This window comes from Chamaea fasciata, unplaced genomic scaffold, assembly GCF_029207755.1.
Source record: "Chamaea fasciata isolate MVZ Bird 193981 ecotype frontalis unplaced genomic scaffold, bChaFas1.0.hap1 SCAF_4, whole genome shotgun sequence".
Taxonomy (NCBI): domain Eukaryota; kingdom Metazoa; phylum Chordata; class Aves; order Passeriformes; family Sylviidae; genus Chamaea; species Chamaea fasciata.
The window spans coordinates 16,150,666-16,175,753 of record NW_027094089.1 but is presented as its reverse complement, the minus strand read 5'-3'; the positions used below and the strand labels follow the sequence as shown (position 1 = coordinate 16,175,753).

The window sequence follows — 25,088 nt, the reverse complement described above, 5'->3', positions numbered from 1 at the left end:
CATTTGGGAGCATGGTTCTTGTAATGACTACTTGCATATTCATACTGCGTGATGGGCACTTCTCAATTTCTGTGCACCTCATTTTGGAAAGAAGCTAATGTGGCTACGCATGTACTTTATTGCACCATTCACATTTGGCATCATTAAGAAGAAGGAGAAGATTTTTTTTTTTTTCCTTTTTTTCTGGTGCATCCTCCTGTGCTTGCATCAGAGTGGCACAGGGAATCAAAATGAGTGCAGTCTGGAGCACCACGACTTGCCTGAAGCTGTGCAGATCAGCCTCTGTGTAATGCCTCCTGTGAAATAAAATCAGGATTAGTCCTCCATGTCATATGGACACATCTCACAAAAATATATTCTCCTTTAGGTCTAGAGCTTGAAGGTTGCTCCCTAGTTTTCATGACAAGGTTGTCAAATTCCTTTTCAAAACCAGGTTTGCAAAGATATCTGTAGTTTAAAAATCATCAAGGTGAGGCATATTGCTTTTCCAAGACTGCCAGGAGATTCAATGGCAGATCTAGAGAATTTACTTTGGGTCATGAAAGAGCAGTTTGGTCATATCTGACTTGCACTGCTGAGTCTGTTTTGCTGATGGGAGTTCAGGCAAGTCCAGGATAAGATTCTTCCTGGCTTTAGTGGGCTGTCACACATTGACAAGTCTCAGGACTGGGCTGTGGGTGTTGTAGTACCATATGCTTCAGTTAAAGACTTTTCTAAGCTACTGAGGGTGCAGGAATCAGCTTTGGATTCCTGCAAGTGCTGAGAAATGCAGAAAATCTGAACCCAAAGAACTCAAAAATGCAGCAAAAGGAAAACATTGATTGTTCCAGTCTGTGTCAGCATCAGCCCCATCAGCTTCCAATCCTGAAACCACCATTACAGAAAAGGGAAAAAAGAGAAACATGACTGATTTTGATCTTTCAGCTTTTTCCTTTGTGGTCAAAAGCAACATGGTACCTTGGAAATCCTTTGACAAATTACATACTGCTGTTAGAAGTCACTGGCACTAATGTTTCCACTGGCAAGGAAAACATACTCCAGCATTGTCTCTAGAACTTCATTCCTCTTGCCCACAGGAGGGCAAAAGTCAAGGCCCACAGGTAGAAGATTTGCCGAACATGAGTGCAGGGTGCAAGCATATGTGGGAAAGCAGATCAGAGAGTCTCAAGACCTGCAGAAGAATCAGAAAGAGACTAAGAAGCAACCCATCTTCCTTCAGAGTACTTGCCTGCTGCATTTCATGGTTTCCAGGACATTTCTTATAATGGATCTTCACTAAATCCCCAGGTAGCAAAGTGCTTGTGCTTAATTTAAACGCATGCTTAATGTAAGCATGTAAATAGTCCAATTTATGTTGTATCAAGGCCAAATTCATTCTCATTAAACCTTATTTTAAAAACCTAACAACATTTCTATTGCTTGCTTTCATTCTCTTCATCTGAATGGCACTTTTCCCCTTTATTTTCCCTTTAATTTTGCTGCATTAAAGTGTTGCATATTCATATAGCAGCTACAAGTTTTGTCTGAGAAAAATACACTGCCTTCTAAGACTATTCTACTCTGCCAGGAGACATTATTAAATACCATAAACAAGTACAGATATGCACTGTGACATCTGGATGGAAATAACCCTACAGTCACATTTTACAAAGGAGGCCCAACCAGAAGAAGAGCTCAGACATGTAACATGAACATTAATGGCATCTTAATGTTCCTCAGCTGCCTCTAGAGAGTTCAAATATGTTGCATCACAGCCAGTTCTAGAGGAGGTTTATCAGCAGATGGAGCCTTGTAGGAACTCAAAATACCCTATCAAATTCATTAACCCCCAAACTGATACATTATGACGTTTTTGTTTTTGTTTTTGTTTTTTTTTTTTTTCAGGAAAGGAGAGATGCTTATAATTAATTATATATATTTTGTTGTTGTTATTGTTAAGCCAATCAGTATTTGCTTGCAGGCATCAAAAGCTGGTAAGTTTTTTCTAATTTTTTCCTTTTGCCAAGGGTGATTCATATACATAGAATATTATAAGAGTATTGAGATGGGAAAGGAAGATTTTCTTTTTAATAATTTTGTGTTGATTAGTTTGAGCAGAACTTTATAGTTCATCCACAGCAAAAATAAAAACGAAGGATGGAATAATAAAAGAATCTGAACAATGTATATGAAAGTTTCTCTGTGTGTTTATACCATTATGAATGCAGGGTTCAACCTGATATGATGCATGGTTGCAAAGAAACTCACTGAATGAGAGAAGGAATTCAAGAAAAAAAAAAGACTTAAACAGAAACAAAGAAAGACATTTGTTAACTTCTTTTAACCAACAAGTACTGGTGCATCTTTTCAAAAAAAATCTGTTTTTAGAAGTTCTTTAAGGTCTTTTTGCAGACATCTAAAGTAACATTAGACTGAAGGTACTTCATGTGCGAAAACCACATATATTGCCCTAGGAGAAAAAAGCCAAACATCATGATACATGCCTTGCTTGTATTCAATTTAATGAGATTATGATATTTCAGATATTTGTGAGGGAGAAACTCTGCAGAATCTTTTTTTTTTTTTTTTTTTTTTTTTTTTTTTTTTTTTTTTAATGTGTAGCAAGACACTCAGGAATTAGTTTTTGGAGTGGAATTTTTCCCGAGGACTGTGCTGTTGGTATTATTTTTTTGATTCTGGAAGATGGAACTGCTTTTCCCATTCAGTTTTCTCAGCCTAGGACCAGTATAAACCTGGAATTTCCATGTGGTTTGTTTTTATGGAGAAAACATGACTTGTGACTTGCGTCACTGCCTGAAGAAAAAGAAGCTGCTCTCAGGCTGGTACCACGTTTTTTAGTCTCAGGTCCACTGGTTAGTTTTATTCCTTTGTGGAATGGGCCAAAAATTAAGCACTATTCTTTGCCTAATGAGCTGTTACCCAAACACCTTGAACAAGGAAGTCAAGTAGTATAGATCTGGTTGAAACTAGAAGAATAATTCAGTTTAGTGTGATTTAACTTATACTTTTTCAAGGTTGATTGATATCATATTACTCTTCTGAGATGTGCAGTGTATTTGTAGTTACTGCAGCTTTTTATCTTCTTAGGAGTATTTAATTATTGGATCTATAGGAAAGGCGTATTTTGCACACATTTGTAGATAGACACAAAAATTTTAAAGAATTAATATGTTGAATTTTTGCTACTCAATTGCCAGTACCGATGTTTCTATTTTCTAATTGAACTAAAAAAGTCCACAAAAATTTTCTCAAAAAATTTCCTTATCTAAGAAAACCATTGCGGTTCACATGTGCATATCCAGAAATAGTTGTATAACCTCATCTGTCAAAAACTTTAACTTGTGACTTTGGTAAATCATGTTTATCTTCTAGCACTGTTTCCTTGCCCATCTTTGGTCCATTCTGGTTATATTTGTAGGCTTCAACAACAAAGACCATGGCTAGGTATTTAAAAAGTCCCTGAAATGACAAATACTAATTTCAATCATTGCCTTCTGGAGTTAATATTAGATAGATATGTTGTGAATAGTGAACCCATCTCAGAGCAGGGTTAAATAGACCCTTTTGATTCCGCATCAGAACCAAATCTTAGTTCCTTGATTTCCCATGCCTGAAGTGGTCAAGGACAGGTTGAATGAGACCCTGAGCATCCTGACCTAATGTGTGGTGTCCCCATGCATGGTGGGATGTTGTAACTAGAAGGACTTCAAGGCCCTTTCCAACCCAAGCCTTTTTATTATTGTCTGATTCCAAAATCATCAGAAACTGTAGAAAATCCATTTTGAATGTCGTGTGTCTCTTTCTACCAATTATGTCAGAAACCTCAAACAACTACAGTTTGACTTCAGATAGGTCATACAAGACTTTAAAATTATTTGAGACAAATTAATATGTTAATATATTAGATAAGTCTCTGAATAAGTGAGTCCTTCCCAGGCACTTCCCTGGATCTTTTCTATTTAACCCCAGTTTTACTCTGCTGAGGGAATCACTGCCTCATTGTGTTCTTTGGTATGCTGCATTGGTGAAAAGGCACAGGGTTTAAAATTCAAGATGTTAAGCAGAAATTGGTATGTTTCATGAATTACAGAAAAATAAACAAAAAAAAACATCAAAAAACCAAACAAACAGAAAAAAATCAAAACAAACTGAACAAATAACAACAACAAAAAACAAACCAAAAACCAAAAAAAACCCACAAAACAAAACAAACAAACCCCCCCCCCCCCCCCCCCACCACCAAAAACACCCACCCAGAAAGACGAACGTGAGTTTCAGTTTCACAGGAAGGCTGTTATTGCCCCTGTAAGCAGCTAAAAATTTCATACACAGTCACATCTTAAGTAATGTGTTGAGCTTTCCAAAAGGTAATTTACATGCTGTCAAGGCAAACAAGAATATGCTCGCAAATTCAGGAGCAATATATGTGCAATTTGCACAACATCAATTCCTTGCTTGTTTTTTGGATGGAGCCATCGCCATCAATTAAGTTAGTGACTCTTTGATTCAAATTGCTTTTTGACACATAGTGAACAGAATGGCTCACAAGAGCACTATTTTCCCCATTGTTCCCTTGGCAGTCATAGAGTAAATGCAAACAGGTGGAAATGTGTAACATCACTGCTGCTGAATCACATAACTGACCAAATAGGAAGAATCAGCCTAATAAATACAAAGATTATTTTGAGGTGGGAGACAGTGGAAATGGATATTTACATCCTCCCTGTTGTTCAGCATTTGACGTAACAGCATCAGTCTGCCAAAGAGGGTTTAATAAGAACGCTGATCCAGATTCTCAGATGGTGAAATATGCTCTGCTTCCACACTGCGCCCATAAGATAGAGCCATTGGAATCAGAGCACAGAACCGGCAGTCTGGCACTACATACTCTAGGGTGCAAAATTAATCAAATAAAATCTACATTTTTTTCATATAAGAAGCACAAGAGCAAATGGGCAAACATGAATCATAAGGTGAGGATAAGATAACACTTTTGTTTCAGTAGTGTTTCAGTGGAGATTTGTCATCAGCATACTGTTTAGCTAGTTCCTGGAATGTGGCCTCACAGATCCAACTGGACATAAGCAGCAGTACCTTGTAGTGGGAAGGTACTGGTAAGCAACCACTTCTCTTTCTTTGCCATGCCTTGTATTCCAAGTGCAACTGTGTGCATCAGAAGTTTTATGAGTCCTCAATGGCTTAGGATTTCACCTTGAGTCAGTCCTGGTTCCACGCCTTCATTTCCTTTTTTGTTCTCAATCTGACATAGCTTCATCAACACAGAGACACAGTGGGGTTTTTTTTTCCGGTACCTTATACAGCTCTGAACATAGAGTCAGAGCCTACCATGGTATTAGCAAGGCAGACATGGAAGAAAACCTGCATCAGTCTGGCAAAAAAAAGGATACTGAATGCTAAATTAATATCTAATAAACTGTTAAATCAAGTGCCTTGGGCAACCATCTAAAGTGAAATGGGAGGCAGCTGGGTCTTGCCATGGGTTTGGACCTCAGCCTGGCTCTTTGATGATTTTTATGTGGCAGCGGCACAGAGCAATGAGCAGGATCATCACATTTCCTGGAGATGTGTTGATTTGTGAAGTGCTGACATCATTGTTATCAAAGCCTTCTGCACTGTGGAAGGTTATGATGCTCATGCAAGGGCTTTCATGCTCTCATTTAAGCTTAACAGCTTGCAAAGGCGAATTTCCATTTATAGAGGTCCTTCGGGGCTGCTAGCTGGTCTGTTTGGCATGAATGACTGACACACCACAGAACAGTAGCAATGATATGTGCTATACATAAGCTAACAATGATTGATTAAAGTAATAAGAGAGGGAAGATACTATGCCTGAAGAGACAAATGATATAAGCAGCTTGCCTACCACTATGGAGATAACTGAAATAAGAATAAATGTTGACAAAGGATTATGTAAGTCATTGATGGTATTTAGATTTCTGAAAAGGATGCGGAAAAAATAAAGCATCAATCATTTCATTACATAAGCCTGTTGATTTTCTTTCTCCATCTCCAGCTTCCTATTCCCATAGCTGAACATTCATTAAAGATAAGCCTCGCATCTTTTGCAAATGACTGGACCATAGTTGGAGGGTCAGGGAGAAACTGTGGTCATCAGCTCCTTTATCAGTTGTACTTGGTAGCAAGAGCAGTCAGAAACTGTTCTGGACTTGGTCTCTGATAATAAGCCCCAGGCCATGATACATACTACAGAAATAGTTGAAAAACTAAGGTTGACTTTAGTGATCATAATATATTCAGATATGAATTATTCCTCTGGTTCTGTGAAAATAGAATCTCAGAAGTTAATGTAACTTCTCTACCTCATCATTACCTCTCCTCGCCCCCCCTCCCTCTTTTTTTTCTTATTGAGACTGGTTTGGATCTAATATATAGAATGATTCTTCAGGAAGTGAAATGATATCAACAGAAGTGCAGAAAATCGACCATTATGAAGAAGAGGAAAAAAAAAGAAAGTATGAAGTTCTGTATCTAATTGGCAGATATAGAGGATGGATACCAGCTATATCCATCCCAGAAAAAAGTATCAAAAATAGGACAAGAGATGAGGATGTGGTAAAGCAAAGATAATAAGGAGCAGAAGGCGTTTGAAAAGTTCAAAAGATATGTTAAGTGGGAGGAATTGGCAGATTATATGTGTAGATAAAGCAAGTAAAAAAGAATTGGAGTGAAAATGAACACTGAACATGAAATAGGCCCAGACATCTCAGCCCCACAGGGTTTTAAGATATTTACACAATAGTCAATTGGGAAAAGGGTAATTTTTGTAAACTTGATAATTAATTGAATTTTATATAATGTATCAGCACCACAAAACATTCTGCTCTTATTCCAGTACCTTATTCCAAGTCTGCTGGAGTTGGTAGCAGTCTTTCAGTAGCTTTTCAATGATTACATCAAGTCCTATTAAAGTTATATATCAGGTAGGTTGAACATTCATCACCTAGGAATTTAAGCTCAATCCTCAGCAGGCAGCTAGGCACCTATGACCCATCTGGTCCTCGGTCTATGAAATTCTTTTGAATATCCTATCAGTTTGTTTTTAAAGCAGGTTTCACTTCCATTCAAAGATTTTTTTTTCATATATATTAAAATGTAATATTCTAACAAATGCAAAAAATGATAAAAAGAAACTCAGTCTAATAAAAACCCTCATAAATTCATAATGAATTGAAAACCAAGAACTCCTAGAGTAAAATAATAATAAAAAAATAAGGCAATAAAACTTTGAATTAAATATTCTCTATTTTTATACTGATATTGATTTTATAGATCCTCAGGGAGCACCACCGGTAACCAGACACCAGCTGGATGTAATTCCAGATTGCACTAATCCAAGCCATTTGCTGCCAGTTTCTCCAGGAGAATGTGTCAAAGGCTTTACTGAAGTCCATGTAGGGTCCACACCCACAGCCTTTCCTTTATCCACTAAGCAGGCCACCTTCTCATAGAAGGAGATCAGGTGGATCAAGCAGGGCTTGCCTTTCACAAACCCATGCTGGCAGAGTTGCATAGTGAAAGGAATTGCAGACTACAAAGAAGACACACTCCAGCCACAAAGGTGCTACAGAACAGGTTTCCTTTCTTTTTCTTTTTCTTTTTCTTTTTCTTTTTCTTTTTCTTTTTCTTTTTCTTTTTCTTTTTCTTTTTCTTTTTCTTTTTCTTTTTCTTTTTCTTTTTCTTTTTCTTTTTCTTTTTCTGTTTTGTTGTGTTTGTTACTTATTTTTTTTTTATTTAAAAGCATGATAAGAAGAACATCTTTACCCATGCCTATGTAATGGGATGCCAACATTTTCTGCTTCCCTCATCAGCAGGCTGTTCTCTCTTTCTTGTTCTCCAAAAGAAATGTAATGTCTATACAATTACTGATGAAATCAAAGCAAAATATTCAGTTACGTGACTGTTCTTGAGGCACAACTGTGTCTCATTAATGAACTGTGTTGCCATACTGAGGTTAGTAAATAACATTAACCTTAATTTAACGGTCAAGAGATGAGGCAAATGTTAAGAGCAGAAAGTGCAACTTCCTAACTAGGGAGTGAGTCAGCAGTAGAGCATGATAGAGTACACATATTTTCTTTCCCTGGTACCTTCCTGCTACTGCAGCCTATGTTTTCAATACTAAACACAGCAATTTGTCCCAGGAAGCAAAACTGAGGGAAATACACACTCCTCTCTTAAAAGCTTTGTGTGCTTTGGGTTTGTTTTTTTTGTTTGTTTGTTTGCTTTTTATTTTGTTTACTAGCAATTTACCATAACTTAGCAAATCAGTTCAAAAGAAAAGAGAGGTAGCAGGAGAAGTCAGTAGAGTACTTTTTATTAATTTGGTCAGGTTATCTGCCAGTCAGCAAAAGGGAAAAACATACATTTGGCATATTGCTGCTGAGCATGCTTTCTATTTCATCCCAGTGCACACCTCAGCTGTACCCAGCATTTAGTAAGCATTATCTTTAATGCCCTTAAAAAATGATTGAATTATTGCTCTTTTTATGATTCTATAAAAGCCTTTGATGATTTTGGGGCAGAAGCTTCATCTTGCCTGCCTAGCCAGTCATCACTAGGTGATTAAATTATTCATGCAGGTTTCAGTTAACTTTGTTTAATGTGCCCAGATCATGGTGTCTGTAGTTTGGAAAGTGGAAGCCAAGTAAATGCATCTGGTGGTTTCTGGAGTGAGTGGGTTGCAGTGGGAATGACAATGGAGTGTAAATCAGCAATGAGTTACAAATTACAGAGAGAGAGAGAGAGAGAGAGAGAGAGAACACACACAAAAATTATAAGCAAAGAAAATATAAATGAGGGAAGGGAGGATCTCAGAAGAACTTGGTTTGAGACAAGATTGCCAGAGCTCTTTATTTCACTGCTAAGGCTGAAATTGGGTAAAGACCCATGGAAGTCAAAGCAATGAACTTCACTGAGAGTTAGGGCAGGATTTTGGGTTTCTGTAGTTAACAGTGAAATCATTCTGTTCAGTGTGCTGCAGTTTACTCAAGACCTTGTTCTTTCCTTCACAGTTTGAGAAAATATATTAATTTATATAATTTTCCAATAATAGAGTTGACTTACGCTAGTCAGAAGGAAAGGAATTATCTAAGATAAAACAACTTTATCCCATGATGAGATGACCAGTGCCATTCCATCTGTTTGCATTGTGAGATCTACCCCCACAGCTTTAAAATCAGATTGCTGCCAACTTTGAGCCACAGGATCCATTTCAGAATCCTTAAGATACAGCTTTCACAAATATACAGTAAATAGCTTGTAGGAATAAACATTTAAAAAAATAAACCAGAAAGCAATAAACAAACCTGATGTCTTTCTGGCTATCAGGCTAAAAAGTACCTCTATAACTGAAATGTAATTATTTAGCACAGGAGTCTCTAATTTACTGATTGGGATGAAAGTTTATAACATTTAAAGAAATTACTCACTTGAATTGTGTTGTTCTCTGGACCAGAGAAACTGTCCATCGTTGAGTTTCTGGGAGGCGGAAATACTAAAAAGGGAAAAAAAAATCAGCTGTGTAGAAAAAAGAGAAATGATAAAAAAAAAAAAAAAAAAAAAAAAAAAAAAAAAAAAAAAAAAAAAAAAAAAAACCTCTCTACCCCGACACAGAGATTTTGGACTAGCAGCACTTGTTACTTTCTAAAAAGGACACAAACCTAGAAAGATGTTGTCATATTTTTTGTTGTTGTTGTTGTTTTTTTTTCTTTGCTTGCATTTTTTTTCATATATGATTTTTTTTTGCTTGAATGTGAGGCGCATCCTTTATTAAAAAAAAAAAAGTAAAAGAAATAGTGTGCTACTAAATGCAATCCTAGTTCTTACCAGAGCAATATTAAGTGCATCCTGCTCCAGGAATTTTCCTCATGTCTGTCACGTTTTGCAGTTTACTTCTCCGTTACTGTTGATAACAAGTCCTTTTCCCTAAAATTCATTTTTCCTTACTGGCAAATCCTCTTTTTTGTTATTTTAAGTTGTTCTTTCCCTCTGTGAAGATGAGGCACAATCTAAACTGACAGACTGTGTTTTAAGCTGAATGTTGGGGATGATTGTGGAATTTTTAGTCTTGAGTTATGTCAGGCACTAATTTCAGTAACAGGGCCCCACCATGCAGGTGCTGGCAACAAAGAAAGACATTTAATGCTCTGAACAGAGCACTATTAAGGTCTGATTCACTGTAGGGTTTCTTCAATCACTTCTCCATCAAAAACTTCAAAGACTTATAAAAAGGCAAAATTGAAGTCAAGCTGCGGTGAATCAGGTCCCTACATACACTAACCTTTAATTTAAGGCATACCAAAGAAATGATGAGTCGTATCTCAGGCTGTGGGGAAGGGAGAATGTTTCGTGATCTTTCATGGCTTAGACAAACAGCAGAGAAAGAAAGCATCTGGGAAAGGCACATTGACTAAGAGCAGAGGACATAACCCACCTCATATCTATGCATGGCAAATCAATTTAATGTCTTTCATTACTGCTTGAAAACGGAAACTTACATGTGAACAATAAACTTTAATCTGGTTGACAACAGTTTAAAAAATGCACTGGAAGCAAGTTTCAGCTGCATGACATACTTTATGACACTTATTAAAAAGACATACTTGTAAGTCAATTAACCTGCCCAATGGTACATTTTAACTTGTTTTCTATTAGGAAAGGCAGCAAAAGGGCAAAGTTTTTCATTTGGGAAAGTTCTATGTTGATTCCTTTTTCCTCTTTAACTGAAGGACATTGCTGGTGTCATCATTCCTAACCAGTCCAATATGAAATATAAGCCATTGGTGTCCACCAACCCATATTGTCACAGGTAATGGTTGCTTATTCCCTAAAACTTTATAGTCATTGCAGTCTGATATGGTAATTCATTAATTAAAGTAATGATGACACCACAGGATGAGGCAGTTAACAAGGTTATACATCTATCTGTATATTACAGAGAGCATAATTTGCACCCAACAGAGGTAAGGTCACAGAAGCATTTTGGCTGAGCTTCTTTCATCCCAAAACTTTTCTAAACATTTGTGTGTTCTTGCTTCTGTTCCATTTCCCATCCCCTTACCTCTCTTTAAAGTTTGTGTTATTAAAATATAAATATGCACGCAAAAACACAGACACAGGTACAATCTGTATAAATTTATTTTATATCCATAAACTGTCTATATAACATGCATAAATATACGTAAAATGTGTAGCTAAATATATATATGCACTGTATGTATTATAAACATATTTAATTTATACATGAAGACCTGTAAGTACAAAAGCATACCTAGGGATTTTGTTTAGATTAAAAAAAAATTGCTATGCAATTTGTGGTGGCTTAGGTTTATGGTAATGTATTTTGGGAAAGGCAGAAAGGGAAGGGAGGAGAGAACTAAGATTTTCTCCCTTTGTGAAAGTATATTGCATTACTCCTTGGGTCATGCTGTAGGGTGCTGTCAATGGGTAAAGTAGACCAAAAAAATGTAGGCAGGACAGGATTTTTTGCCCACACTACTGTGATTTGAACAGAAGAGATAAAAAACAAACAAACAAACAAACAAGCCAACCAACCAATCAACCAACAAAAAGCCAAAAAAACAAACAAACAAAAAAAAACCCAAAACCAGAAGCCCACAAAAACAAAAACACAAATTAAAACCCAAAACAAAACAACCAAACTCCAAAAAATAAAAAAACAAACCAAAAACAAACAAACAAATAAACAACAACCAAAAGAAAACCCAAACCCAACAAGAACAAAAAACCTCCTCAACACCAAAATCAAAACCAAAACACCTCAAAACCAAAACTAGGTGATCTGGTTGGAGTCTGGCAGCTAAGAGCAGTGAAACTTTTACACATTTTAGGAATGTTGATATACACATATTTAAGCTGTATGCTGAATCACCACTGAATCACTATTGTATTTGCATTACAGTTCTGTTTTCTAGCTTTAATTGCATACAATTAAAATTTGTACAAATGTTTAGAACCCTTCTAGCTTTTAATGGCATTTGATTTTTGTGTGACTTCATATATTTACATTCTTCTTCAGAAGATCAGAAAGGTTATATCCTAAGACTGTCCTGGGCCTTATGGAACATTGATTAACTGATAATGGGGCTGGCTGTAAGGAACAAATGGAAGGTGATGGACATAAATATTTAAAAACTCCTTTGAGATTTATATTCTCTGAGTCTGTCTTTGTTGGATGATATTATTTCTAAGTGTATATTTTTAGTGTCTGTAATTATATACAGGTGTGCATATTTTTGAATAAATATGCAGTAAATTAGCTTGAACTACCTATAAGAACAGAGGAAGGTCTCTGAGTGTTCCATGGCTGTGTTTCTTCAAATACCAAGAAACAAGTGAAAAAGAAATGAGTCAGGTAATCATTAAGTAGGTAGCTGGCCTATAGTGGAAAACTGTGGGGAAAAAACGAAAAAAGACCCTGTCCGCCTTTTAAAATGCATAGAGAGCAAGACTCAGGGGGGCCTACAAACTCAAATGTTCTCAAGAGGGTTTGGGAGGGAAAAATGCTTTCAGCAACTCTTTTTTATCTTCAGGTTTTTCATTTTATCTCACTTTCTCAAATGCTGCAAATTGACCCTTAGAAGGTCATGGATTCTGGCTTATTGTACTGTGTTTAAATCAACAAAGTCAGTTTCTCAAAGCTGTGCTGCAAGTTGCTGGTAATCTTACTTGAACTCACCTACCTTCCTCTTCCTCCTCACTTTTGTATTTGTTTAGAATGAGAAAGATTCTGGTATCAGGAAACCAAGCACATAAAAGGTATCATAATCATGAGAGCTGGCTTCCAGCATAATGTGTCATTTTCCAAGTACAGCTGGTGTGGTTCTGAGCAGAATTATTGTGGGTGTTTTGTTGTTGCTGTTGTTGTTTTGGGTTTGTTTTTTTGGTTTTGGTTTTTTTGGTTTTGGTTTTTTTAAGTTTTGTTTTGTTTTATTTTGCTTTTGTTTTTGGGTTTTTAGGTTTCTTTGGGGATTTCTTTTGTTTGTTTTGGTTTGGGTTTTTTTTTTTTTTGTGTGTGTATTTTGTTTTGTTGTAATCATTAGTGAATGATCAGGATATTTTTTTGAGTTCCATAGGCTCTGTCATCTAAATCTAATTTAAGCACTTTTAATTTCTTTTCTGTGTTAAATAGGTCAAGAAGCAGAGGAAAACCTGGTCATATTTAAGATAAATAATTTTCTTTTCTTTTTTCAACATTGTGTAGTACAGAATGTGGAATTTTATCATTGCTCACAAACTAAGAATGGGCATTTTTCAGAGTGAACTAGGGTCATAGAGTTGGTTCTTTTGCCTTTTTTTTTTCTTATTTTTTTTTCTTATTTTTTTGTTACACCCCCCTTAAAATCTAGAAAATGGAATGCTTCTGTTTGTTATGGAAGGTTAGAAATTACTTGGGTTAGTGGGAAAGAACAAACAGTATTCTTTCTGCTAAATATCAGTAAACTAATTTAGGAACTTTCATTAATAAGCTCCTGAACTTCCCAATTGTCTCTTAAAAGTCTGAGGTTTTAAGATGGAATCTTCAACATCGCTGCAATTAAGCCAAGTAATTTAGATTGGATAAAACTGGTTTAAATTCCAGCACAGATCCTGATGACAACAGATGTTGTACCATAATCCAGTGGAATTCTGAGTTTTCAAACCAAGGCGCAGCTCTGAAACCTACATTTGGGGTGCTGACAATGAAGTGAGTTTGAAAAATCTATTTGGTTTATGTCATCTGACATTTGCATCATTGCTCTAAGCACTTGAAATATGACAACATAACCCCCAGGAATGATCCTGCCATATTTCCTTGTGGCACAGGAGCTTATCAGGATCTTTCTTAAAGTCTATATCCAAATAATCAAGAACAGGAAATTATATTTATCTGGAAATTAATAAGAACCCTTTGGGGTAGAGGTAATAACAGAAGTGACTATTTTTTTTTTTTTTTATTGCAGCAATAGATTAAAAATAGAAACAAGTTTTAAAGGCTACAAAACTTACAGATAAACAAGAGAAGAGTTAGCAGTATGGTATTGATTCTTCTCCTGTGGCAACAGGTCTGTCACTGTGTTTTAATGCATCATAGTGCAAGTTTTGTAGGTAAATACCTATTTTAGATGAAATGTAAATGTGTTACTCACTGTGATAGAAGCTTGCTGGGTTTTAAAACTTTTTGACAATAAAATTTGTTGTTATTCAATCAGGCTTGGATTATGCTTAATTTTGGAGATTTTGAGGGTTTTTGAGTAGGTATTTGACATTCTCTGAGGTAAGTGTAGAAAGGGATGCTTCCAACAGCACCACATGATCCCTTGTGAACCACACGTTCAGTCAATTTTTTGCATTATATCTTTTAGAAAGACATTAGACTCTATGCACAGAGAGTTGAAGCAACACAGACTCCATCACGGTGGTGAACCAAACATTTAAATTGTCATGTTAACTCCGTTTCTATCCTACCATCCATGTATCCATCCTAAACTTTGACATTTCAGCTTCCAACGGTTTAATAATGGGTTTTGGTCTTGTTTTGTCATGGTCATGGTTTTTGTTTTGGTTTTCTTTTAGTTCCTTCTTACAGACTATAATACAGCCAACTCCTTACTTTGATAAATGGAACAAACTGAACTGCTCATTTCTCATTATGGGGAAACTTCTAAAACCCTATGATCACCCACTATCCATAAGATTATGCAAAAAATTGAGTCCAGTGGAATAATTCATTTTTCTAATCCCACACCCTGCATAAATAATTTCCTTTTATCTAGTTGTTCCTATATTTAGCATAGTAGCCTACACTATGCAAATATTGTCTAGAAGAGTCTGTGGTGCTGAATTAAATCCACCAAGTAAAAACTATCATTCCCTTTGACAGTTTGTTCCAAAAATTTGTTTATCTAGGCTTGTTAAATATGAGAGCCTGATTTCTCGTTTGAATTCAACTCCAGTGTTCAGCCATTGACTTTGCTACTTTTCTCTGTTGAATGAAACAAATTTTCAAATTTCCAGTACTTTCTCCTCTTTATGTTTGCTTTTTCCATTTTAAAGCATTTCCTCCAACCATTAGGCCATTTTTGGTGGGTCTTTTCTACACTGAAACTAAGTGGCCAACATGGATACTTCAATTCTGTGTAATATGCCACAAATGATCTTCTCAAAGCAATGCCTGTCCTTCTTTATAAAAATAGCCTTGTCTCTTTGCAGGGAAGTACTTCATGGGAGCACTAAGTGGCCACTGTGTGCTAATTTTGTGACTGGCATGATCCCACTGCCACCCTCAGATTCTGCTTTTCTCTCTCTGTACCTATGGCTTGAATGTGCATTTTTTGCAAAATTCAAAAACTTTCTCTTAATTTGCTGAATTAAGGTTTTGTGGTTTTTGTTTTTGTTTTTGGCTTTTGGGTTTTTTTTTTTTTGTTTTTTTTTTTTTTGTTTTTTTTTTTTGTGTGTGCGTGTGGTTTTTTTTTTTTTTTATAATAGGCTCAGCTTATTTTCTTTTATTTGTTAACCAGTTTATTTTTCATTTAATAAATTCTTTTTAATAAATGCTGGTATCTCACACTCATAGCTTTTTCAGTGGAAGCTAAGTTTCTGCCCTTTCCAGATATATTATGAAGAATGATTTTGAAAATTATTAATAGCCACCTCATTGGTGTGCCATAATAAAACAAGAGGGCTTTATTGAAGTTTCTTCCTGAGACACAGGAGAGTGAGGATTGAGAGGGCAAGAATTGTTCCTGTGGATAAATTACTTCAAGCTGTTGTAGAAAAGGACAAGTCTCAGGGAGAATTTAAATATCTTGTCATCTCATGGGTAGTATAAACAGTTCTATAAATAAGTGGGGGAAAAAAAGAGAAGTAGTCATTAAAAGCAGAAGGTGCTGAAATAAGTAAGAATGAAATTGCCTTCAAAATCAAGATTATAGAACATAATTCAATAGTCCTGAATTAACTTTAATGTGGGCAAGGAACTGGCTGAAGCATAGATTGCTCTCACCTCATGTGACCATAGAAAGAGGGTCTGATAAATAATGTGGTTCATTCATGATATTCTTAAATTTAGGCTCTAATATCTGTAATCATCCTGGTAATAAACAGCTCTACAACAAGCCCCTTTTTTTCCACCACTAAGTGTGGAACAAGTAGTGTGGCTTCTACAGGAACTATTATTCTGGTTGTGTTCATCGTCACTTTTGAGCAGTGCATTTTAAAATCATAACCATGAGAAGGCCCACAGACACCATTAAGTAAGAAACTTTAGAAGGCTCTCCAGGGCTTTCTAATAAAAAGCATGGGGCATTGCAGTGAAAGGCTGAATGCTATCTCCTTTCACAGAAGCAACAAGAGAGCTCTGAACTGGTAATATCCATCTGTTAAGACTAAATCTGAAGCCCAGTGACATCAATAGAGAAACCTCATGGATTTCTTGGGGCTGTGGATTGGACACTTATGCACGTTCAGCAAAGCACTTGCACATATGCAGATGGTCCTTATTCTCCAAATCATTTAAGGAACTCTGAACTTTCAGTAAGTGCTTACAGCTCTGCTGAAGTCAATTTGAACATGTTTTAAAGTGGTTTGTTGAGCTGGGAGGAAATGATGAATATGGGCCTCAGTGAGTTTTATGGAAATGCATGATGTACTTAAATTTAACATATTTATGTAGTAAACTCTCAAATTTCTCCACTGAGTCCAATTGAAAAATGAATAATACATAACCTCTGGCCCTGTGCTTCCTTTGAGCTGGAGAGGCCAAGCAGCCCAGAAACTAAATGGTTACCTATTTCTATGCCAGACTTTTCCTCAAATCCCGGAAGAAAGTTTCTACTTAATGGAGAGGCCAAACTGTATTCAGCTTTCTATTCATCCCTTGCCAAGAGTATGGAAAACCACAATTGGATTTTGACAGGGGGAAGAAAAATTAATAAATTTGTTAATTTTATTTGCACCATTTCTGACTAGATCAATTCTTATGTCCTCAGATTATGATTGCCTTCATATAAATTGGACTCAGAAGTTGGCAACTTTCATAAACTCTGTGTCAGTAAGAAATACCAGTTATGTATAAAATTTAGTGGTTAATACAGTTTTTATTTTATTGCTAAAGGTTCCTGTGTAGCTAGATGATTTAAGCAGTCAGTAAGTTTCAAGGGAAAGTGCATAATAAAATGAAGAACAATGTCTTGCTCTCCTCTGTAGATCTTAACTTTGCCAAGAAATGTATTTTGTCTAACATCTGTTTTTGTAATAGGAACTCAATTCAGCAAAGAAAGAAAGGAGAAAAAACCCCTAAAATCTGACACGAGATTTTTGGAAAGACAGGCTTCTATTTTATTCAGATATGTATGCAAGAAAAAAAATAATCATGCAATATTTTTGTTTAAAAGAGATTTATGGAACACTTCTGACAACTACCTACACACTGAAATGCACTTAATTCTGTGAGTTATCTGCAGAGTTTCAGATTTGTTTCCAACCATTTTGTGCCTCATGCTGCCAAATTCTATAGCTTTGCTTGCCAGGCAGCATTTAGTAAAACAAATGAGATGGATTTATCTATGCTGAAAATGTCCAGGGTTTCCGTTACTGTTGTTAAAGCTTAATACTGCAAACACTGATGTATCAGATTTACCTATGTAAGTCAAATAGGATGACTCACAAGAATGAAACAGGATAACTAAATATCAGGTGTATTGGTATAGGCATAGATTGCTGCCTTGCTCTATGGTACACAGTTTTACAGACTAGACAGAAAACTGCTCCTTCAGATATGCATTTGTACGTACTTTCAGTCTTACTGTTGTCAGAGGCAGCAAAACTATCATGCTGTACACAGTGCAAATGATACCATAAAGTAATTGATATTATTAAAAGTGTCTTTCTTCTCATTGTGAAATTCAGCATTTCTGTAAGTTAATAACTCAGGGAAGTGAATGGCTGAAATAAGTAGTGCTGAATGCATTATCTTTCTTCAGATCAGAATATGGATGGAAGGAAAGAATCAGCAGGAAAACTTATATGAATATACTGCAATTAAGGATTTTTTTTTTATTACTATTAAACATTCTTTGTAAAGTGAAAAAAAAAAAAAAAAAAGACAACGAAACTATGTCATCTTGGGAATTATTTTTTCCTCAATCCTGGCAAGAAGCCAGATGAAAAACAGTTAGAAATGAAGGCAGCTTTGGCAAACGTTTTGTGGACATATAGCAAGAGGGAGTATGATTTCAGACACATTATTGTTTTTGTCATTTTAATAGAGTTCCTGACCCCTCATTAACAGAAAGTTAATGTAAAAGTAACAGTAACTTTAATGTTAAAGTTACTGTAGTTACCTGTCATCTGTATGTACTAATACCTAGGGTGTGGGAGATTTTCAGTAAAAGCAACTTCCAGGGCTGGCCTAAAACTATGTGATGGACTTCATAAGCATTTAGAAGGAGACCGCTGAGACCGCTATAAAATCTGGAACATAGAACTACTTTTAAGGTTTTCTCCCACTTGAGTAGCCCTTGCACTCCCCAGATTTGTTATGATACATGAGGGCTCACTGCTCAATTACCTGTGTTGTCCATTTAAGACTTCTTTTAGCAGTCCATAGTGTTGCAGACTGTGACACCCCTTTGATATTATTCAAAAACCAATCTCTGCAACCCCAGTTAAAAAACCAAACTGGGGATCCTAATACCTGGAGATATTACTTTGGACAATCTAACAAGTATCAAGTATTTTGTCATCCAGAAAGTAATTTCTTTTCTGGTGAAAGATCACAATTAGCACAATAATATGCTAGTTTGAAAGAAATGGTTGAAATGTCTTTATATATACATATGTATACATAAATATAGCATAGAGCAAAGGCCTGTGTAGATGTAGATACATACTTGTGATTTTAATAAGGTACGTTACTTTTCATTTTTAGATACAAAATACTAAAGGCAAGAGTGAGTCCTGCTGTTTTACACCTGTAGAAATACAAGAAGGTGAGAAAAAAAATTCATAGCCAGTCACTTTTTTAATTGGAAAAAAGCCTCAAAATCTTGTTTCTCAACTGCAGACTCCTTCTATGCACTTGGAATCACTGCTTCTCAGAATTCAATCCCTGCTATTGAGTGTGATAGAAAAGCATGATAAAACTTTTCTCCAGTGGTCACTTCACTATCCAGGCTGAAAACAAAAAACCCCAACAAAACCAAAAAAAACCTAACAACAACAACAAAACCACTTCACACAAAGGCTAATATTAGCAAAAGACTAAAACACTGGTTGTAGATCTCACAGGCATTTGTACCAGGGCTGCTCTTCTCCTCCTTACTCCTTGATAATTAACCAACATTTCTGCACTTCCTCATCTTCTTCGTATTGATCTTTCATCATATAATGGGTGCAAACAGCAAGAGGAAGGCTTAATAACAAACAGTAAAATGAATAAATAATTGCAGCCACAAATCTTCCTCAATGAACTGATTATTTGTTCAGTGACAGTATTACAAGAAATTGGCTTTACATAATTTAAAAGAACACTAGCAAGTAGGGATTTTTTAATAGCATTTTTCCTCTCTACGGTCTCTGAAAATGTATGTTGGGGGCTGATGGTCCTTTCTTTTAAAAAGTACAAAAGCTTAACTTCCCAACCACTTTTTCAGCATATTCATTTTTTTTCAGTAAATTTCTGAGGAGGTAGAAATGACTTATGAGTGATCAGAAGTGAATTACCTTTCTCAGAGATCTACGGGAGCACTGACCCAGTGTTTGCATGCCTGATTTTCTTGTCTTGAGCTTGGGTATCTTACAGTTCTGAAGGTCAAGAGCTCTAAGTAGATCATTGAGAATAAACAAAGTGAAAAAAAAACCAAAACAGGAGAGGTCAAGTGAAGAGACCTTGGGTGAGGAGAAATCTTCCCATGTGGAATGAGATAAATCCATTCATCCCTTCTCTCTGATGAGCAGTGATGCTATGACCTCCTTACAGCCACATGGCAGGGTAGGAGAAAGAGCAGTTTTAGATTCCTACAATCTGCAAAATCAAGAGCCCTGGCCTCCTCTTCTGCAGGACAGAGCTCAAACCTGTGCTCTGACCCTTGCATAAGGCACAGCCTTATTAAGATATTTGAGGCTTTTGTGTAAGTGTCTCAGTGCTACCAAGAACAGTTCTATAATCCATAGCTGAATTAAAATGCTGGTGAACATGAGGGCATGTCTGCCCTCAGTGTGGGAATTTTGTGCCATGGTGTTATGACAGGTGTCTAGTACAAGCTTGATACATTATGCTTTATTCAAAAATTCACCTTAATGCAATCACCCTTATCACAGAGACAACAAGTATCAGCATCATCAGGCTATCAAACTTTGCTACTGCACACAGTCTCTGACCTGAGTGCTCACAGCTAGCCATTTCAGAGTTGTCATGGGTCTGCCTGATAAAAACACCTCTCTGTGACATGTCCCAGACACTTGAAATGAAAGGACTTTGAAGGTGAGAGGTCAAGTGTACTTTATTCGCTGACGTACTTCTCATTCAAAAAGCTCCATAACAAGGTGTCCACACATTGAACAAGTAATGTCCTGAAAACAGTACAATTTACAGGATGACATGCTGGCAGAAAGTTTTCTAACACATCCCAGAAGTGCACTTTCCAGAAACCCACTGCACATAAACATAAAGGTCTGCAATCTGTCAGTTAATATTAATGTGGTCATTTACTGGTAAGTTGTAATAACATGATGCACATGGGACTTGCTACACTGACCTTTTTGGTGGAAGTGATTCATTAAATGGTCACTCATTTAGACAACAGTAACTATTTGCACAGCTATTAATATTTTAGAACTTAACTAGGTATTTATTGCTTTCAGAAAGTTTTTTTTAAACCAAGGTTAGCTGAAGACCAGATTTTTCATTATTTAATAAAGAAAAGAATTTGAAATACAGAAGCATTACAAAGGGGTGGGACATTTATATGAAATGTCTAACTTCAGATCAGTCTAAATGTCTGAGCTATTATCTGTGTGCTTTTGAGCCTATGACTACAAATCATTGCCTTTACTGCCAAAAGCTAAACCAAAATCTTCCATTCTTTCTTTCCTGAGCTGTTTTTGTCTCCTTTATTCCAACATTATTTAAAGAGAACAGAGAAAATATGGTAAGTGATGAGAACTGTTAAGTAACTAACAACATACAACCTGAAACCAAGATCCATCAACTTCAACAAATACATGCTTCTGTCACCAGGTTTACCTGACTTCTGCCAATTTGGGTTTAAAATTTGTGAGAATCTAAAATAAAATAAATAGATATTACTATACAAACTTGTTTTAGCTAATTTCTAAAAAAAGCAAAATATATTTTTATGCCTTTAGAAGTGCCAGGTGTCTTTTTCTTTCATTTTACCTTTAAAAATTCTCTTTAAAAGAAAAAACAAACAACCAAAATGAACAAAAAAACAAAACAAAACAAAACTAAAAACCCAAAACCAAACCCAAACCAAAAACAACAACAGCAACAACAACCAAACAAAAAAGAAAACAAAAACAAAAAACGGCCAACAAAAAACCCCTCAGAACTTTTGCTAGCCCTCTGGGACACTTCTGAGATTGACAGATCTTTTCCATATTCAGGGTTTTTTCCCCTTTCTCCACCCTTCTCCACTCCCTCGCCCTTCTGGCCATAGGTCAGTTCAAATGGATTGTTATTCCCATCTACCTTTATTTTATGTCCCTCGACCCTAAACTTGTGGGATGGTCTTTATATTTTGTGAAAAATTTAGAAATTTGAGTGAAATATAGAAGATATTTTGCTCTTAGTGTGTGTGGGAGAGCCACTGGTGACTGCAGCAAGATTTCAGACTGGGCAGCAATCAAGTGGAATTCAGTACATAGATGTGGGGAAATAACATCTTCTTTCATTTTATGATTTTTATTCCACGTTTTAAATATTTGACCACAGGTCAGTCACAAAACCCAGTGTCCCTTTAAAACTTGCATGAAACAAACTTCTACATATTTTTGTTTTCTTTTAAGTTCCAATGTAGGCAAGAATTTAATAAGCATGAGATGTGAAATAGGAACCTAGAGTCACAGTCTCTTCATTCAATCAGCAGCAGTATCCTTCCAGAAGAGTGACATCTTTTCAAATTTCCCAATGCAGGGCCTCCAGAGATGGTGTGATGAGGCATGCTGTACATGACCAGCCATCAAATATTAAGAGAGACCATAAGAGTGACAAGATTGTTCAGCTGCACAGCTACAGTCAGTCTGGTTAGCAAAGGATCCTTCTTTGCTTCCCAATGAACTGTTAAAGGACTTGGGTCTTTGCAAGCCTCCCCAGTGTCTCCTCTATTTGCAAAAAGCACTTGCATTAAAGCAAATCTAGGAAAACACAACTCCACTGGGAAGTGAAGCAGCCATACAAAATCATTATCCTAACAGCCCTAAACACTCCAAACTAGACGGTTGTTTCATAACATGTTGATCACAGCAAGTCTGAGTGGCATGTGCATGTGCGGGCAATAGATGGTACATTTGCTTATAAATGAAGTGGGGAAAACAGTCAGGGAAAATAAGCTGTTAGCATGGCCCATGGGAGACCAGAGTTCAAGTTCTGATTTAACTGCACAAACATCCACAGACTAATGTGACACTTTACTCGCTCACGCCTCACTTTGCTTTTGCAAAATGACTGTGATAGTTGCCTTTTCGTATTGCTTTTAAAAGAAAACAAGCCCTTTCTTTAGCTTTCACTCACTGTAAGACACTTAGTGATGCACAAACATATGGATTGACACATCCTCGTGAAAATAGTTTCAAGTGACTAAGCCCCAGTTGTAAAATACATCTACACAAAGAGACTCAAAGTTGTGGCAACAGGCAGGCCAAATGTTAGTCATATGCCAGCATAAAAGAAAATAATAATTAGGAGTGAAAATAAATAAGATGGAGTTCTTGCATAAGACAAAGTTTACTACATGAATTCTTCAGTGTTTTCACAACTCCTGTTTTGCCTTCCTTTTTTTTTTTTTTTTTTTTTTTTTTTTTTTTTTTTTTTTAATCATCTAGCATTTAGCAACATTATTTCATGAGAACCTACACTATGTCCAATACTAATGGCATAATTAGTGCTGGAAAATACTTAGTTGTCACCTTATGTTTATTTATGTTCCTGGGATCAGGTAAAGTTCTGCTACATTAAAATTTAATTTGAAAGAAAAAGAATTTTATTCATTTTTCAGTGTAATGACCATTTCTGCTGGCTTATATGAATGCTAAAATATTGTTTGAACACATTTTTCCATTTGTTTTCCAAGCATTTATGTAAACTCCCAAAGAAAACAGTGCAATGCTTTGTTGGCTGACTATTAGACAAAAGAATTGTAGACACATATTTTATTCTCAGCATCTTGTCAGGAAATGTTCACAGTCCCATCCATTATTTAGAACTTAATTTGTTAATCAATTGATTGATTGATTGATTTGGGGATATTTTACACTGGGATTAACATGCATACACACAAAAATCTTGTCTCTATGGTAAATTCAGGAAAATTGTATCAGAATGTAAAATGTTCTGATGTTTACAGATGTAGATTGAATCTGTCATGGGTTGGCAACTACTGAAAATAATTCATTGCTTTAAACATAAATACTTTGGATCAAACCTCAAAGCTTATTTTATTTGGTGTGATTATTCCTTCCATGTTCAAAAGAATGTGAAGCCATTCTGTGGGTAGGAAAACTGTGTTTAATGCATCGTTTCTTCTGAAGAAATTATTTCCCAGTCTAGAAACAAAATAAAGCTGCCGTCAGTGTGAGAAACCCAATGTTCTTCAATGCAATGGTGTTTTTGAACTTCAGATTTTTTCACCATCTTTCCTTTCACAACACTGGGATAATGCTCTAGGAGGTCCTTTAATTGATAATTATCAGAATCTGTACATACATATCCCTTTTATGGTTGTCATTGCAGATAGAGCTGTAGTCTGAGGCTTAGATGCCTTGGTAACAGCACTGCTTTAAGCCAGTTCCCATTTCCTGCCCTTTTCTGAGTTGCACAAGATGACCATTTGTGACACTGCACAGTTGCTTATGGTATTGGGGCAGGCTGACCTTTGTTTAGATGGAATATGGGTGCTTTTGTGATCTTTAACTGGTGGATACTATACAGTCTCTGTGACCCAGAGTTTAGAGACCCACAAGTTCCCAGTCCTGGTTCTTAATGATTTAGACTCACTATACTTCCTCCTGTAGAGTCTCCTCCAAAAGTTATCTTGAGTAATCTGTGAAAACTCAGTGGAGCTCCTGTGCTCCCTTTTGAGTCTCTGTCTGGATAAATTCCACCAGTATGTCCAACAGTGCAATTTCAAGTCTGCAATTCCCGAGGTGGGGGACTGTGCCATTGGCTCAATGTTTTACTATGATACTAATTCTTTAAACTCGTAGCATCTTGACCATTATGCCACCAGGGTTCTTGGGGGGTATGCAAAATAAAGTTACTTTTAACTTAGGTTTGGATTGAACAAACTGCTTTAATACACAGCAAAATAACTATGTTTATCTGACCAAAAAAGCTGTTGGGCAGCTTTTGAACTTACACAACAACAAATAGGAAAAAGGATGTTAAATGGGACAATTGCATACCTCTGTATCTTACCCATTTGTTTTCTTCATTTATTGCTTTTGATAATATTGCAGTTTAGTGTTCCACATTCCCCTTTGTTTTGGGTGTGTGATTGTGCAAAAAGGCAAGGACTATCTTTTCAGTGAATAGAGAAAGAGAAAGAAGGACCTTTTTTAAAACTGGGATGAAATCCAGCCATGATAGGCCAAATGTAATTGTAGGTTTCCAACTGCCTTTCACTGTGTTCTGCAAATGAGCATCCAAGAGTGAAGCTGAGTCTCTCATATTTGGATTTTTTAGTGTAGCAGTTTGTACGTTGAGAATACTGGGACATGGACCAATGTGGGAGACAATCCAGAGCCTAAGAAAACTGCCACTGTGCTAACTGAACTGCCTGAATTAAATCACAAACACCTCAGCACTAGAT

The 25,088-nt window shown here is 36.2% G+C and overlaps 1 long non-coding RNA gene across 1 annotated transcript in view; it reads right to left on the bottom strand.

Annotated features, from left to right (window-relative positions):
* Positions 1-9,970, bottom strand: part of LOC136288792 (uncharacterized) — a 28,790-nt gene extending 18,820 nt beyond the window's left edge. The window contains exons 1-2 of the long non-coding RNA XR_010720587.1: positions 9,868-9,970; positions 9,471-9,535 (exon numbers count right to left, since the gene is read on the bottom strand). This is a non-coding gene — a long non-coding RNA (uncharacterized lncRNA). The remainder of the gene's footprint in view (positions 1-9,470; positions 9,536-9,867) is intronic.
* Between the last annotated feature and the right edge of the window lie 15,118 nt (positions 9,971-25,088).